Genomic DNA, 18,399 nt, shown 5'->3' with positions numbered 1-18,399 from the left:
CCCGTGGATTCGTCCGATGGCACCTCAATGGACCGTGCAGCCTTATGGGATAGGCTCAACTCACGAGCCCGTTCCTTTCTTTTTATGAGTCTCCATGATTCAGTTCTTGTACATGTTCACAGGTTAAAGACCGCGGCGGAAGTATGGACAAAGCTTGCGTCTTTGTATCAACACAAGACATTTGCCCACAAGATTTCCCTGGAGAAGAAGTTGTGGATGCTCAGTCTTGATGGTTCTTCTTCCATGAAGGAGCACATCACGAAGATGGAGGATATGCGAGGCGAGCTAGCCTCTCTTGGTCGTCTGATATCGTCTGAGGATATGGCGATGATTCTATTGACTCAGTTGCCATCACCCCGATATGATGTCTTCTACACCAGCCTCATCACTACGAGAACCCGTGAGACTCCTATGGGAGGAGCTTTTCCCGCTTGTCTTGGAGCATGACGAGCAACTCAAAGAGGTGGGAGCCAGTGGCTCCACCAAGGCATTTACGGCTGCCACAGGTGGTGGCAAGAAGAAGAAACAAAAGAAGGAGAAGTCCAAGGACAAGAAGGAGGAAGATAAGAAGGATGCGAAGGAGAAGAAGCCCAAGTGTCCCCATTGTGGGAAGGGCACTCATCCTGAGGAGAATTGTTGGCAGAAGTATCTCCATTTGAAGCCTAAGGAGAAGGACTCGAAGGCGGCCCCAGCAACAACAGAATCTGCGTTTGTGCATCTCTTTGTTGAGGAAGACACTGGCCTAGCTTCTACCACACAGGAGAAGCCTTGGCTCGTCGACAGTGGAGCATCTTCACATATGACCTTCCGTCAGGATTGGCTTCAGGATCTTCGTTCCAGAGGGGGTACAGTCACCATTGGTGACAATTCTACAGTTCCTGTTCATGGAGTGGGGACTTTACCTATGTTTTCTGACAGGCGGTCTTCCTCCGCCAAAGTGCTCTATGTGCCTGATTTGGGTTTTAACCTATTATCTGTGCATGGTCTTACTCAGTTAGGTACCCGAGTCATTTTTACTCGGGATGCAGTCACAGTGGAGGATGCTTCTACAGGTGATGCCCTTTGGACAGGTACACAGGAGGGTGGGCTTTATACGCTCACAGCCTTGGCTGCGCGGACCTCCCATGAGCTTGGGCTGCTCTGGCATGCTCGGTATGGTCATCTGAACCTTGATTCTCTTCGTCGGGCTTCTAGGAGGAAGATGGTGGAGGGACTTCCTGATTTCCCTCCTCTTCACACTTTGTGCCCTAGCTGCTTGAGGGGCAAGCAGCACAGGCAGCCTCACCCGCAGGTTGCTTCTCGAAGGGCTACTTCACCGCTTGAGTTGGTTCATACCGACCTTTGCGGACCTATGGGCACGGCCTCCCTTGGGAAGGCCAAGTATTTGATGCTGATTGTGGACGACTTTAGTCGTTATGTTTGGCCTTATTTCTTGGAGTACAAGAGTGAGGCGTACTCCCGTTTCTGTGAGTGGCAGGTGTTTGTGGAGACCCAAACAACTTCCAAAGTCCGTGGTGTTCGAGCTGATCACGGTGGAGAGTTCACTTCTCACCTTTTCTCTCAGTTTTGCAGGGATCATGGTATTCGGGTGGAGTATTCTCATCCGAACACACCATCAGAGAATGGTGTGGTGGAGCGTGCAAATCGGACCATGATTGAGATGGCCCGATCTATGCTGGAGCATAGGAGTCTTCCTCATTTCCTTTGGGGTGAGGCGGTGGCTACAGCGGTGCATATACGCAACCGCTCTCCGACTTCGGCATTACAGGACATGACTCCATATGAGGCTTTCTTTGGAAAGAAGCCTTTCGTGTCCCATTTTCGCATCTTTGGGTGCGATGCTTTTGTCCATGTGGACAAGAAGAAGAGGAAGACGAAGTTCGACTCTAAGTCGAGAAAGCTTATCTTCGTTGGTTATAGTACGACCTCGAAGGGATATCGGCTGTACGACCCGACGACGCGGCAGGTTGAGGTGAGCAGGGATGTGATCTTTGATGAGGCTTCGGCCTCTGAGGATCCGATTGATGGTTCTATTTCCGATGTTTCTTCATCATCGACCGACCCCCCCCCCCCCCCCCCCCCCCCCCCCCCCCCCCCACCTTCTCTCCCTTCACTTCCTTCCAGGATCACCCTTAGCACCCCCCCTATTCCTCCTCCTTCGGCTTCCCTTTCCCCTTTGGTGGATGTGCCTTCGTCTTCTACGAGCTCTTCTACCGCCTCTTCGGGATCTTCACGGGATATACAGCCTTCTTCAGATGCGGAGGATTTACCTTCACTTGGTGAGGGGGAGTCCCTCTCCGATTTGGGTGCTTTACAGGTTCCGGAGACCCCCCGGTCTCCCTCACAGAAGGAGTCTCTCAGGATTCCTTTATGGTATCGCTGGCTTATGCAGGATTCAGGTGTTACTCACTTTCCTGCTTCTTCTACAGGTCCTCGTCGATCAGCCCGTTTACAGGCCCAGCGGGACAGTTCACTATGTGTAAACTATGCTCTTATGTCACAGATTCTTCAGGATTCCGAGCCTTCCACTGTGGAGGAGGCTCTTGCACAGGATATTTGGAGACAGGCTATGCAGGCCGAGCTCGACTCCATCGAGCGAAACCATACGTGGGAGCTTGTTCCGCGTCCCGCGAAACGGAAGGTGATTGGTGTGAAATGGGTCTTTAAGACCAAATATCTTGCAGATGGCTCCTTGGACAAGCATAAAGCTAGGCTTGTTGCCAAGGGTTTTGCCCAGCGTGCAGGATTGGATTACTTTGAGACTTTTGCTCCTACAGCTAGGATGTCCACCATCCGAGTGCTTTTGGCTCTTGCTGCTCATCACCGTTGGCCTGTCTATCAGATGGACGTCAAGTCTGCTTTTCTGAATGGCGTTCTTGAGGAGGAGATTTATGTTTCACAGCCTCCTGGTTTTCTTGTGCAGGGGAAGGAGAATCATGTCTACAGGCTGCGGAAGGCTCTTTATGGCCTAAAGCAGGCTCCTCGTGCTTGGTACCAGCGGATTGACCGCTTCTTTCTACAGAGTGGCTTTGCGCGCTCCGCTTATGATCCCAACCTCTACTTATGGGTTGTGGATTCTCTTTCGGTGTTTCTCATCTTGTATGTGGATGATCTTATTATTACAGGGAGCGACACTCATCAGGTGGAGCATTCTCGGTCCATTCTACAGCAGGAGTTTGACATGACGGATCTAGGGATCCTTCACTTCTTTCTAGGTTTGGAGATCTATCAGATGGCACAGGGCATTTTTATCTCGCAGCACAGGTACATCTCCGAGCTTCTTTCGGAGTTTGATATGGCTGAGTGTCGGTCTATCTCATGCCCTATGGACCCTGAGTCCAAGCTTTTGACAGCTGGAGTTCCTCTTACCGATCCCGCCCGTTACAGGTGCCTTGTCGGCTCTCTTATCTGGCTGCTTCACACTCGGCCGGATATCTCCTTTGTGGTGGCTTTATTGTCTTCCTTTATGCAGACTCCTACCCAGGATCAATGGCAGGCGGCCTTGCGGGTTCTTCGCTATTTGCAGGGGACTTGATTCTTTGGGATCATGTATGGAGATGTGATTACCCTTTCTGGATGGAGTGATTCTGATTGGGCAGGTGATGTGGATTCGCGACGATTCACTACAGGTTATACTTTCACCCTTGGATCTGGTGCTATCACTTGGAGCAGCAAGAAGCAGCCTACTGTGTTACTTTCTTCTACAGAAGCTGAGTATCGGGCCCTATGTTCGACCGCTATGGAGGCAGTTTGGCTCCGTCGCTTACTCGCGGAGATTGGCTTTACCCAGACCGGACCTACGGAGCTGCGCGTGGATAACTAGAGTGCTCTTGCTCTGGCCAAGAACCCGGTGTTTCATGCTCGTACGAAGCACATTGAGGTTCAGTATCACTATGTTCGAGAGCGGATCGTGGATTCGGAGCTGGTGGTGGTCTATTGTCCTACGGCGGCCAATGCAACTAATCTCTTTACGAAGCCTTTGCCTCAGGCTTCTTTGCTTCATCACATGCGGTTCTTGGGTCTTCAGTCTCTCCCAGGAGTTGAGAGGGGATGTTAGCCTGCTCTTATTTAGTCTCAGTCTGTCATCTCCTGGTTGTGAGCTCCTGTCAGAGTCTGACAGGAGACAGAGGAGCTCTGTCAGTGTGTTTTCAGGCTGCTTTAGTCAGCATGTAGCCCTGGGCATTTTACAGCCTAGATCTGGGCTGTTTTTGGGGTGACTGTCCATTATTTTGGGCAGTCGGACCAGTTCTGGTCAGTCGGACCAGAACTGGCCAGTCGGACCAGATCTGGCCAGTCGGACCAGATCTGGCCAGGTCGGCCAGTTTAGCTGGTCGGCCAGTTTTCTGGCTGGGGGCTATTTATAGCTGCCCCCCCAGTCAGTCCAGTATTCATCTCATTCATGCTCTGCAGGTTCAGTACTCCTCCCTCCGTCTCCATCTCCGGCATTGGTGCTGCCTCTGTTTCCAGTCTGTCCTGGTTCCCTCACTGACGCTCCGGGCTGCGTGCAGGGACTGTTCTGTCCATTCCAGTGTATTCAGCATTCATCTCAGTCAGTGCAGATTTTCTTCCTTCATTCTCTGCTTTCTCTCTCCTCTCCTCTGTGTTCGTGTTCTTCTTTCGCTGCGCACTCTCACAGATGCACCACCATTTCTTTGCTTCTTAGAAATTAGAAGAGCAATCAACTCCTCAAAATCAAGAAATCTTTCACGGACGGAAATGGATGTTCGGAATTGTGCATTATCCTTTCCTAGACCATTCAAGGTCATAGAAACTAAATCATCTTCCACTGACGACCCAATGAAAGCAAGTGCATCTACAATCTTCTTTACCTTCATGTGGTAGTCATTGATGCTCATACTTTCTCTTTGCACATTGTGCAACTCTTGCTTGAGGTGCATTTTTCTGGCTTGCGTATTTGTGCTATACATTTTTGACAAAGTATCCCATGCCTCCTTTGGCGTACTTGCATCCTGAATATGCACAATCATAAAGTCTGAAATGCTGATAGACAGCCAGTACGTAACTTTTTTGGCTTCTCATGCCATCCTTTGAATGCCTGCATTTGCTGTTGATTGGAAACATCAGGAAGAACTGGTTCTTCTTCATTTTCTGCAACGAATTCCCAATATCATTTTTCCATAAGGAAATTTGTCATTCTAAACTTCCATACTTGGAAGTTGTTCTTGTTAAGCTTTTCAGTGACAATCTGTGAAAGAGAATCAGACGCCATTATAGAACACTGCAAAAAAAAAAAGTCACTGCAAAAAATACAGCTTCAGCCTCACAAGGGCAAATCTGTAAAATTGACGAAAGTGGTATTTGACCACACAGTCACTTCCTAGTAACGATTTTGCATCAACAAGCAACAATGATGATTCTGTAACTCTCAATGTCTCTACGCACAGGCATACGATGCAATTTCTACAGTAACTTTTCACCGACTTGTAGAACAGTGGTCACACATAAAAAACAGGGCCTTTTCCTGAGTGCGTGCGGAAAACTTCCGCCTCCAAAATAGGCACCGAAATGGCCTCGAATCCAAAAAATAGGGCAACCATATGCTAAAGCTCTCTCCCGCAGCATATATTTCCCTCTTGCTATATCGCGAAGAGTCTCTCAATCTGAGACAATGCACTCTTGCACTTTTCGGCTGTACTACTTGCAGAGACTTGCTCCCAGACTCGAAAAATGAAAGCAACAATGGTCCTTTTACCAGAACACCGCGAACTTGGTTTGCTTTCTTGAGCTCCTTAGCACGAACAAGGCTCTGATACCATGTCAAGATTGTGGGAGAGAAGGAAGAAGTCTCACTTGTAGCTTTCTCACTTACACAATGGGGGAATACACACAAAGGTGGAGGCTGAAAACAGTTTTCCTCTTCTTAGTTGTGTAAGCCAAAAGAACTCTAGTACAAAGAAATAGAAGAACCCTATATATGGGTCTCAAACCAAATTCAACTAACTAAGGTGGCATATTGACTGAGCCACGAACTAGAGTAGATAAGGATAGCTGTCATCTAGCTATTATTCATGGGCGGTGTACCAACCGCATCTGTAGCTAACAAGTTGGTGACATAAATGCACAATGGTCACCCTGGCATATCACGAGTGGAGCTCGATATCTCAACATTTGTATCATTGTGATATGCATTCTGCTCAAGCACCAATGGGACTAGCTCCTCCCAAGTGAGAGTTCCTCGGCTACGAGAAGTGAGAAGACTAGTGTAGAACACATCAAATGTCGGTGATAGAAGTTGTGAGAGAAGTTTCATAACTAGGTTCTTCGAAGAAATGTTTGTACTAAAGAATAAAAGCTCATCTCGAATCTTTTTCATCCCGTGGATGCGAATCCTCATCATAGGGGAATTTAGGATAGAAAGTTGTCGTAGCTTCAACTCAAGAGATAATTGATGCCTAAATGTTTGGATCCGGAAGAGATACCAATCCCCTCTAAATATTTGTAATGGTGTGGATACATTGAACATACATATGTACATAATTTGCACAACTCAATAAGAGAAAAGAGTCGGCTCTAGCATTCAATTGATTCCATAAAGGTGTTGAATCCATGGTCACACCATCATGAGGTTCCACTATAAGATAGGGTACGGGGATGGTAACAAAATCCCAAAGGCCACAGTTATTAAGAAGGCACTCCATGTGTCACAACCATAGAGGGTTGCCATGAAGAGACTTGAGAGGAGAGAGAAAGAGGAGTGAAAAGATTGTAGGAAAGAGAGAAGAGTGTAGGGGAGAGTCTAGATGAGGAGAGAGCAAGACTAGAAATGGAAAGAGAAAGATAGAAAAAAAGGAAAGGGATGGTTGGTAGCCATGAAAGGATAGGAAGAGAGAGATGAAACAAGAAAAGACTTGTACTTTTGTCAAAATTGAATACAAAATGATCGGTACTTTCACCTCTTATATTTGTCTCTAAATACCCTATTTTTCATCTCTTACATTTCATCCCCACTCAAAAGAAGTTTTTGTTCTAAAAAACATTGGTGGACTGTTTACAATGGTTGAATGTAAAGGGAATCAGAGTACTACTCTTTTACAAGTGGCTACAGAAATAGGAAAAACACTGACATGTACTAAGTAATGGATAGAATCAAAAGTGGAAAAGCAAATAGACCATATGGACATCCATTTGAAATGATAAAATTGAGAACTAGATCACCATAACTCCAAGAAAAGACACTTGCAAACAATAGGCAATTCGTTCTCTATTATAGAGCATGTTGTAGTAAAATTGAGATATCTTTTGATGGGCATATCCAAATCAAGTGTGCTAGGAGTCAAAAGAAAGCTCATTGGATGTACTTTTAGTCCATTTATGTGTTGTTCCCTGGCAATCAAATCAGAAATGAAGCTGAGCCAAAACAATAAGCTCTCCATAAATTGTTTGTAGTAGAAAAGAGATAAAATTCCTAGTTTTTGCTGTGTTAGAGTGCAATGGAGTGCGAGACAGGAATGAGTAGAAATAGATTTGAGAGTGAGAGTGAGGAAATGAAAGATGAGTGTACCAATGTGTTACGGTACACAAAGGATAAAAATATATTTATATATTTGGGTACAAATAAGTGTGTGTTCACACTTGTAAGTTTATATACACAAAGATTAATGGGATTATACACCCAAAGGGACTTGACACCCAACAGCTTCCCACTTAAAGGCCCGAAGCGGTACGTTGAAGCTAGCCAACTCTTATTAATTGAATGCAATGCTCATGTTGAGCCTTTCCAAGACTTTTAGTAAGAACATCTTACATTGGGTTTTGACCTTGATCAGTGTGACAAGATCATAATCCAAGACTTGTTGAATGAAGTGTTACCGAACATCTATATGTTTGGTACGTGCATGGAAAATGGCATTCTTAGCCAGACATACTGCACTCTGACTATCACAACCAAGCACTGGAGCATGTGAAGAAATACCAAAATCCTTGACTAAATGGCCAAGCCGCTTCCTTAGAAGCTTGTGTGGTTGAAATATATTCAGCTTCTGTAGTACTTAATGCTACAATTTTTTGCAACCTTGAATACTAAGAAATAGCCCCACTAGCCAAAGTAAAGATATATCCATTAGTCGATTTTAGAGTGTTAAGATCTCTTGCCATGTTCGAATCATGGAATCCTTGTAACTCTAGTGTACCCTTTCCATAGCATATACACTTGTCTTTTGTATCTTTTAAGTATCTAAAGATATATTTCACTACTTTTGAATGTGATTTGCAAGGGTTAGACACGAATATACTAACAACTCCCACTACATGAGCAATGTCGGGATGAGTTGCAGCCATGGCGTACATCAAAGAACCACAAGTTGATGCATAAAGTATGCCCTTCTTCATAGTAGTAGTAGCTACATCATCTTTTGGGCAATCAACTTTACTAAGCTTTGTATATGACGGTAAAGGCACACCAAGAGGCTTAGCATTAGCCGTATTAAATCCGTCAAGTACTTTGCTGATGTACTTCTCTTGCGAGAGAAACAAGTGCTGCCCTCTATCTCTTTTAATGCGCATGCCCAAAATGTGCTTAGTTGCTCCCAAATCTTTCATCGAGAAGGTTAAACTTAACTGTTTTTTAAGAGCATGTAGAGTGCTCTCATGCTTTCCAACAATCAGCATGCCATCCACATATAAGACTAGTAGAATAAGGCTTTCATCATTAGCCTTTTTAGTGTATAAGCAGTGATTTGTATGACTGCGATTGAATTCATGACGGAGCATAAAGGTATCAAACTTTTTACACCACTGTTTAGGGGTTTGTTTCAGCCCATATAAGTTGTGTTTTAGCTTACAAAATAAATGTTATTTCCTTGGAATAGCAAAACCTTTGGGCTGTTTCATGTAGAGCTCTTGATCGAGGTCACCATGAAGAAAAGCATCTCTTCATATCCATTTGATCCAACTCTAAATCCAAGGATGTAATGAGAGCAAACAAAACACGGAGCATAGTCATCCTCACCATCGTTGAAAAAACCTCTTGGAAGTCTATGCCTTTCTTCTACGTATAGCCCTTAGCAAGCAAACGTGCCTTGCATTTGGGCTTCCCATCAATACATTTCACCTTATAAACCCATTTATTAGGAATAACTTTCCTATCCTTGGGCAAAGGTACAAGCTCCTTTGTGTTAATCGCATATAGAGACTTCATCTCTTGTATAGCAAGCTTCCACTTTCTCTTGTTTTCACATGACTGTGTCTCTCTAAATGTCGTAGCAGCTAAGAAACATGTTTCTTTGAATTTGAATCTTACGAATCATTTCTTAAGTACGAAACGTTTCTGAGAGTAAAAAACGTGGGCGTTTTATTTATTTATTTATTTATTTTTTTGTGAGTTGGAACCCAAAACATGGTTTTTTTGACAAAAACTATTGGGTAATGTTAAAATGATGATGATGATGTGTAATGACTCGTAAAGGCTCAAGAGTTTGGATGAGAGACTCATTTTTTTGTGATTTTGTTTAGTTATTATACTTTGTCAATCTAATATCTATTCTTATCTTGAGATTTGAATATTATACGACTTTAATCTCATTTATGAGTTATTTATGATATATTATGATTCATTCTTGATTTTGACATTTTATCAGTTTGTTTTGAAATGAGAATCATGTTGTTGCAACTTGACTCAGTTCATATTATAGATAGACTATTTACATAATTTCAATTTTCTTTGTGTGATATGTATGAAGCATAATGTTTGAGTTCTAGACCATAATATAGCTTGTCCAAAGACTAACTTTGATATAAGTGACAAATCAATAATGGATAATGGATATGTAACGTATAATGTATTATTCTCAACTTTATTATCACTCAAGCTTAATTAGTCATTCTTTGTTTAAGAGAGTTCCATAGAGGTTTAGAACCTCTTTTCCCAGTTAAAACTTTTAAAAATCCCTATATAAAAAAAACTCGCGTTTCTTATTTTACCCCCTCTTGAAAGAAATTGCGAAACACGTTTTTGATGTTTCGTTTTTAAACGTTTTTGATGTTTCTAGTTGCTATGCTAAATGCCAAAGCCTTACCTTCATCAGTCAATAAAATGCAATTCCAAAGATAGTTGAAACCTCTGTGGCCGCTTTTTGACACATGTAGACCTTCTTATCCAATGATTTGTATTGATAGACAATGGGTCTGCATCCTTAGGTATGTGCCACCATCACTTGGTGGTTGATTTTCAGCATTTTCTTATTGTTGCTATAACATGTTTTCAGTATGTTCTTATTGTTGTTCCATTCCATAATGTGCATCTATTTGCTGTCCATTATCTTCTGGCTGCAGCACAATAGGTTGTTGCTAATTTTCAGCATCAAAAGAAAGAGGATCTTCAACTAATGATTGCTGAATGGTTGGCTGTTCATGCTAAAATTTGACCTTTTTGTCAAGGTTACCATGTGTAGTAATTTTTAGCAACTTTGCCTCATTAAATACTACGTCTCGGTTACATATTATCTTCCTATCTTGAGGAAACCAAGCTCTATATCCCATCTCTCCCTCATCTCGATATCCCATGAAGATGCCCTTGATGGATTTCATGCCTAGTTTAGTCATTTGATTTACAAGAATATGCAGAAAAGCATCACAACTAAAGACATGCAAATGGCCATATCAAGCATGTTTGCCAGACCAAACCTCTTTAGGAATGCCATTTTCCAATGCACAATGGGGTGAGCGATGCACACGTGAACTATAGTTTTAAGAGCCTCTCCCTAGAACTGCTGCGAAAGATTAGCTATGGACAATATGCATCTAACTCTCACAAAGTGTGCGATTATATCTTTCAGCCACGCCATGTGATGCATGATTGTATGGGGTTGTCAGCTATCTCTTAATACCATGCATCTCACAAAACTTTTCGAATTCATTTGAAACATACTCGCTCCTTTTATCCGTTCTTATAGCTTTTAACTTAAACCCTTTTTGTGTGATAATAAAAGCATAAAACATTTTAAAAGAATCAAACCTTTCATTTTTACTCTTTAATACATACACCCATGACTTTCTACTGAAATCATCAATAAAAGTGACAAAGTATTGTGCACCTCCATGTGAATTAAGAGACATAGTGCACACATCAGAGTGTACTAAGTGAAGAGCATTGGACTTCTTAATTACACTAGAGTAATAAGGAGACTTCACATGTTTTCTACATATGCAATCATTATAAAAGTATGAGTCTTTTACATTAAATCTCCCTAAATAGGAGAGAACGTGAAGGCTTTTTTGCCTCATATGGCTAAGTCTTTTGTGCCAAAGTTCCATCTATGAATGAACTTTTGCCATAGCTAAAAACTTGCCAGATAAAGTTTTACAATGCAAATAATACAAAGTCCCCCTTTTGGTGGCTTTAACAATCAGCATAGAGCCCTTGTGGACCTTCCAAGATCCACCACCAAAGGTAGTAAAATACCCTCTTGTATCAAGTTGCCCAATTGATAGTAGACTTTTCTTTATGTTAGGTACATATTTGGCATCTTGCAAAATCAACTCTTGGCAAATTTCAAGGGCTAAGTGAATGATACCTACACTCTCTATTTCACATCCATAATTGTTGCCCAAGTAGACCTTGCTTAGGCAACCTATAGTGTATTCAAAAAATTACTCCAAAGAGAGAGTAACATGAAAAGAGGCACAACTGTCCACTACCCATGATGGAGATAGCCCATCATGAGCTGAAAATAAGGCATCGATTACCTCATTTTTAGTGATGTGCATGTTACCTGTTATTGCTATAACATCTACATCATTACATGAGGTTGCAACAAGTATCTCTCCAATGTCAGAGAGCTCTTCAATGACCACACTAGATGCAACATTTACCTTTGCAACTTCTTTTGAGTGAGAGCTATCATAATCTTTCTTGTCATCCTTCTTTTTCTTTCCTTGCTATCTCTTTCTTTCTTGCTCTTTCTTGTTGTAGCGACAATCGGGCTTTTTATATACTTTACATCCACATTGATAGCAAGTAGCATCTTGTTGTTTACCCTTGCTTTTACTCTTGCTTTTACCTTTATTTCTTGCATTACCTCTCTTTTTTGACCTGTCTTTGAGATAATAGGCTGAACCACTGCTTTCTCCATTAGACTTTCTTCCAATCTCTTCATTGAGAATAGATCCCCTAACACCATCAAATGTTAAAGCAGGGTTGTTGCTTAGTGAAACATCCAGAGACTCCCAGGTATTAGGCAAAGTCATCAATAAGAAGATAGTCTTCAATGATAAATTGAAATGCTGTAAACAAGAGTCTTGCAACAACTGCCTCAAAATCCGTGTCAAGACACTCAAATGCTCCAATGATAGCTTAGACTCATCCAACTCCATGTTTACAAGCTTGTGCATGAGATGCACTTGATTTACTAGAGTTGTATTTTCATAAGTATCCATCAACTTTTTTCATATGGCATAAGTCGTATCAAGTTACTTAATATTTGTAAATACATCATCAGATACGACCATTTTAATGTATGCAATGGCTTTCTTGTTAAGTCTAGCCCAATCCTAATATGTCATAGCTGTAGGCTTGACTTCCAAAAAAGCATCATCATAATCCTTGAGAAACAAAATGCCTTGCATCTTGTTCTTCCACAAGTCAAAGTTAGTGCTATCAAACCTCTTGATTTCAAGAAGGGATTTAGTGTCACTACTACTAGAAGCATTTGCAGCCATTTTTTAGCAATGCAGCAAAAAATCAATGCTGCAATTTATGACAATAAATAATAATTTAAATATTCAGCTAATATTAGTCCAAATTTTCAGACAATAAAAGTAAGATTTAGTTCAAGTACATAGACAACAATAGAACAAATGACTTTCAACAATATAACTGAAATTTCAATATATAATCCATGCATACATCATTGCCGGGTGACTTCCACTTCAGTAATATTACCAAAATACATCTGCAACAATCCTAGATTTGCAAGTAATCATTAAGACTGCTGCAATGTGACTATTCAACAATATATCAACTCAATGGGAGCTACCCAACATGTGTACTACATACATATGTGACCAAGTCTGTTGGGATGTAAAGGTCCTTTATTCACCTTCGTATATTGTACAAGTGTATCCTTAATTCACCTCCGTTGGGATGTAAAGGTCCTTTATTCACTTCCGTATATTATACACGTGTATCCTTAATCAGCTCGTACTCTCTTTGTCATTCTCACTCTCACTCATTTGCACAATTTCTCTATTACAAATCTTTACTCTTCCACTAGCCGCGCACTCAACAATTGGTATCAGAGCTTCGGCTAAGGTGTTCGTGCTCGTCAGAGTCCGTGTAAGATATCTCTAGTGTTTTACTTGTGCAAAATTATCAGGTTGTCACTTTGGCCATTCGCTCAGGTTAGGTCGCCATTGATTTTAGGCACGTGTGTGCTGCACTGTCAGTCGATAGTCCAGAAACCCTAAATCTGCACATGCGACAGTACATTCTGTCACGTTTTCTGCAGGCGACAGGTCGTTGACCTGGTAGGTAGACGACATGTTTTGAACTAGGCGACAACATGTGATAGGTTTTTAGGCCAGCGACTGGTTACGACTGTCAGAGCTGGCGACAGGTTCCGTGGCATCAGGTGATAGTTTTCTGCAAGGCAATAAGTCATGACAGCAGTCGGTTGGTCAACGGGAGCAGATTCGTCACTTTCGAGGTATTTTTGATATTTTTTTAAATTTTCATGCAAGCAGACTACTTGCTCAAATATGGGTTTGCGCGTGGAAGCACCGTTTTTAAATTTGTGCAAATTTGAGCATGGAATTTTGGAGTTTTTTCCAGATTTGATGCTGTTTATGCTTGATAGTAACATTTGTGTTAGAAATTGTAGACATTGTGCGTGTTGATCTCAGTTAAATTGGACATGTTGCCAAATTTGTTGGAATTTTGCTCATCTAAGTAAAATTTCTTGACATTGGACTTGGAAAAATTGGGGCTTTTCATGTATTGATGAAATTTTGCTTAGTTGGGTCAGATTGTTGACATTTATGTATTGTTGGACTAAGAATTTTGGGATTTTGTACAAATTTTGGTGAATTTCTGCAGTATTTGCCCGTGTGGTGACTAGTTTATGTAAAAAAAATAGAGGTTTATTGCAGGTTGGGCAAGAACATCAGTGTATTTGCTGGTTTAGCTTGTGCTATTGCAGTTCAATGCATTTACACTTGTGTTTGTGATAAAAATGACTCTGACTTCTTCCAGTTTTGATATTAAGAGTTTGATGAAAATCAAATGGTTTGATGGTTAGGGTTTTGACCTTTGGAAAGACCGTATGCAGGGCATATTGTTCTTAAAGGATTGTGAGGATGCTTTGCAGAAAGATAAACCCGCACAAATGTGTGATGCAGATTGGGCCAAAGTCAACAAAAAGGCTGTGGCTTATATAAAGATGGGTGTCATTGATGACATTTTGACAGACATTAAGGGCTTAGATACTGGTCATGTAATATTGAAGAAGTTGAAAACTACCTATGAGATCACTACACTTGTTAATCATGTGCATTTAATGTGCAAGTTGGTGAATATACAGTTAGATGAGTCCAAGCCTGCAATTGAGCACTTAAGTGCATTTATTGGTATCTTAAATCACCTCAAGGATGCTAAATTGGATTTTGATGATAAGTTGAGGGTGATCTTTTTGATCATGATATTGCTTGATTCTTGGGAGACCTTGGTAGTTTCTCTCAGTAATAAACTCAATCTCTCACATGATGGTGTGAGGGGTTCAATCTTGAATGAAGAAATTAGATGTACGTCTAATGGAGAAGGCAACAACTCAGCTTACAATGTTAGAGGCAATGCTGAAAAGAAAATGCAAATGTTGGACAAAGAAATAGAAGCAAGAGCAAAGGAAAGGAAAAGAGTGATGTTACTTGCTATCAGTGTGGTCGGAAGGGCCATAAGAAACCTGATTGCAGGTACTAAAAGAAGGAATAAGAGAGAAAGAAGAATGTAGAAGACATAAAGAAGAAAGAGGATAAGATAGATGTATCTGAGTCAGCCAAAGGCAAGGAAAAGGCCAATGTGGCATCTAGTATAGTTGCCATGAGAACACGTATTTTTGAAATCTCACTTAACATGTGGATTAATTTTTAATCACGTGGTTAAGTAAATGTTGCACATATGAGGTGTAATTGGGATTAGAGTAAATTTACGAGCACGAGACTCGAGGAAATCACGGGATGTCAAAGGCAAAAGTTGCTATAGGTTATGTCGCACATGTAATTGGTGGTATCTGGTGCCAGTTGTTAGCCTAGGTGGTGTGCAAATCGGATGCCATATGTGTACGTGGCGAGCGTCGAAAGGTCCCCAAGAACAAAGAACTCTACTTTAAGCTCAAAATTCAAGAGAATAGACTTGCACGACATGAGGCAAAAGGACCAATTGGGTACAATCTCCCTTCATGCCTTGTGTGAGCGCTCCACAAAGCATGTATTTAATATTTTATTCATCTCCAAGCTAAAAAATAGTCCAATTTTACAATTAGCATGCTTTAGCTTTTGTATTTACTTTTGTCGAAACAAAGAATAAAAAGGTTGGGTGGTCCAAGAGTCGGGCAGTGCCCAAATACAATGTCTAACAATGAATATTTAAACCGTGCGCCCATGCGCATGCAAAAATAATAAATATATGTCAAGCGCTTCAATAAATAAGCGCTCCACGCCTAAGATGCGTGCCCATAAAAAATGATAATTTTTTCTAAATAACTTGAATATACGCTATCGCCCAGTGCTTTCCAATGCCACTGCCACCTGCTCTACACATCAACTGAAGTATTCACAATTGTTAGAAAATAATAAAATTAAATCGACAAAAGTGAATATCTAGCAGTCTTCAGCTACAAAATAAGTAAATAGGTTGGAACTCTGTCCTAACCTTAATTTAATACGAGTGCGTACTCTAAACTCATAAACTTTCATTAATTCAAATATGTATCTTGCGGAATCATCCGCTATGGAATCATCCACTTACGCATTAAATTAACGTGACGCCCGAAAAGAACATGCGTCCTCGTCAACTTTTCGCACAAGGAATCCACCTTGTGTACGAGCCTCGATAAATAAATATAATTTTACGGAATCCACTATAAAACCTCACAGAATCCACTGTGGAATATGCCTCCTGGCATAACTAGGTCATTCATTTGGCCATAAGTGTCAGTTGGTGATACTAGAGAAGTGGCGTTTAATGGTACCTAACACCAATTTGATAGTCAAAGATGACACAGAGACTCGGGAATGGAAGTTGCCTAGCCAATTTTATTATTGGCTAGTCAGTTTATTTTTGAGGATACTGAAATAATTATTAGATTAATTTTTAGTATTTAAAGAGTAAAAATTAATATTTAATGATGGATAATACTAAAAAAACCATTTGGGAAGTTTGCTACTTGTCAAAAATGCCCATGTAAGATTGAAAAACATCTTTAGAGGTTGGAGAGAGGCATTTTTAGTGGATTCAGCCTGCAAGAGAGAGGGAGGAGATGCTGCTGGTTTGATTTGGAGCTATTAGAGGACATTCTGAGGCAGCGACGGGCAAGAGAAGACCAATCAACAGTAGATGACAACATCTACAGGCTGTTGAGACAATGCAACAACAGTAAATGACTGGTTTTTTTCAGTTCTTTGCATCTGCAAGCTGTTGTGGTAGGGCAGCAACTACATTTGACTGATTTTCAGTCATTCTTGGTGACAAAACTCTAAATTTTCTCTCTCATCTCCCAGCCATTTCACAGCCTTGCTTTGAATATCTCAGCACTTGGACCCTTGGAGACTGAGAAATTACAAATTTCTTTATTGTAAATCCTAATTTACAACAAAAATTAGGGTTTACCAGCAGCCTCGAGAAGCGTACCAGAAATTGAAAGCTCCAAGACTTGGATTTTTCAGGGCTAAAGGTGAATTTTAGCTAAATTCAGGTGGAGGATTAGCCAACAATTGAATTTGGGGCATTTCCATCGTTTATGAAGTGGATGAAGGCCAATTAAGTGCCTGAATCAAGGGGCAAATCAGATTGAAGACTGGAGGAAGGTTGGTTTTTGTAGTCATAGAGGAGCTCTCGGATGCAAAGGCTGATGTACTATGTGCAATAGATTATGATGCCCTTGTATGTCACATGCAGGATATAGAGATTACCAAGGTTGATGTGATTGATACACTTTTGTCAGATAATGATGGTGTCACTCAGACTTGGAATGTAGATTTTGGTGCTTCTTTCCATGTAACTCCTTGCTCGGAGTATTTTGCTATGTTCAATGCAGACAATTATGGAAAATTATATATTGGAAATAACCATGCTTGAAGCATTGATGCGATAGGCATTGTGCACTTGTCTTTGGATAATGGGCAAGAGCTTGTGCTGAAAGATGTCAGATATGTGCATGGCATCAAGAAGAGTTTACTATTTGTTGGAGAGCTTGACTTGCATAGTTACACTATACTATTTGGTAGTGGTTTGTGGAAATTGAAAAAGGGTTTCTTGTTGATTGCAAAAGGAACCAATAAGGGCACTTTGTATTGTCTACATTGTAAAGCTTTCAATGGCAAGTTTCTTGCACTTGCTAAAATTGGTTGTCATTTGGAGTTATGGCAAAAGAGATTAGGCCATATGAGCCAGAAAGGACTTGATGTCCTTACCTCTTTGAAGAGGGTTGATGAAAAAGGCTCTAAACTTGATTTTTGTAATGATTGTCAATTTGAAAAGCAAATAAAAAAATCATTTTACTATGGTGTCTCTCGTAAGTCCAATGTCTTGGACTTACTGCATTGTGATGTATGTAGTATGCTCGTGAAATCATTGGGTGGTGCTGCATATATTTTCTCCTTTATTGATGATTGCTCCATGAAGATTTGGGTTTATCTGTTGAAAAAGAAAAGTGAAATGTTTGTTGTTTTAAAAATTTTCATGCATTTGTGACCACTCAGATAGGTAGAAAGTTGAAATGCTTGAGAACTAATAATGGGGGTGAGTTTATATCTATTGAGTTTAAGTCTTTTTGTGACTTGCATGGAATCAAGAGGGAGCTTATAGCTGCTTACAATCCTTTTTCAAATGGTATGGTTGAAAGATACAACGGGACTTTATGTGAGAGAGTGCATTGCATGTTGTCCACTGCTAATCTTCCTTATGAATTTTGGGGAGAGGCACTTAAAACCGCGATTCACATCAGCAACTGCTCTCCAAACAAGTCCTTAAATAATGGCATCCATGAGGAGGTTTGGTTTGGCAAATCGGCCTCATATGACCATTTATAGATTTTTGATTGTGATGCCTTCCTGCATATTAGGGATGAGCGGAGGAACAAACTTGACCCGAAATCCACCAAAGACATTTTCATGGGCTATGGTGATGAGGGTGAATTTGGCTATAGAGTGTGGCTACCTTAGTCTAAGAAA

At 41.1% G+C, this 18,399-nt stretch overlaps 1 pseudogene across 2 annotated transcripts in view; it reads left to right on the top strand.

Moving 5' to 3' along the window:
- The window catches only part of LOC148024663 (putative 3-hydroxyisobutyrate dehydrogenase-like 1, mitochondrial pseudogene), a 39,470-nt pseudogene that overhangs the window by 7,892 nt on the left and 13,179 nt on the right, over positions 1-18,399 (top strand). Inside the window, exon 2 of one of the 2 annotated variants that reach the window (XR_015693330.1) lies at positions 14,283-14,502. The exons of the other annotated variant lie outside the window; for it this stretch is intronic. The product of XR_015693330.1 is annotated as a putative 3-hydroxyisobutyrate dehydrogenase-like 1, mitochondrial pseudogene, transcript variant X1 (transcript). Of the gene's footprint in view, positions 1-14,282; positions 14,503-18,399 lie in introns of those variants that run through there. 2 annotated transcript variants of the gene reach the window in all.

The sequence above is a fragment of the Lygodium microphyllum genome, chromosome 15, assembly GCF_053477565.2.
Source record: "Lygodium microphyllum isolate KBCC chromosome 15, Lygodium_microphyllum_v1.1.10, whole genome shotgun sequence".
NCBI classification, from domain to species: Eukaryota; Viridiplantae; Streptophyta; class Polypodiopsida; order Schizaeales; family Lygodiaceae; genus Lygodium; species Lygodium microphyllum.
The sequence above is the reverse complement of the archived record's forward strand: the minus strand, read 5'-3'. Positions and strand labels throughout refer to the sequence as shown.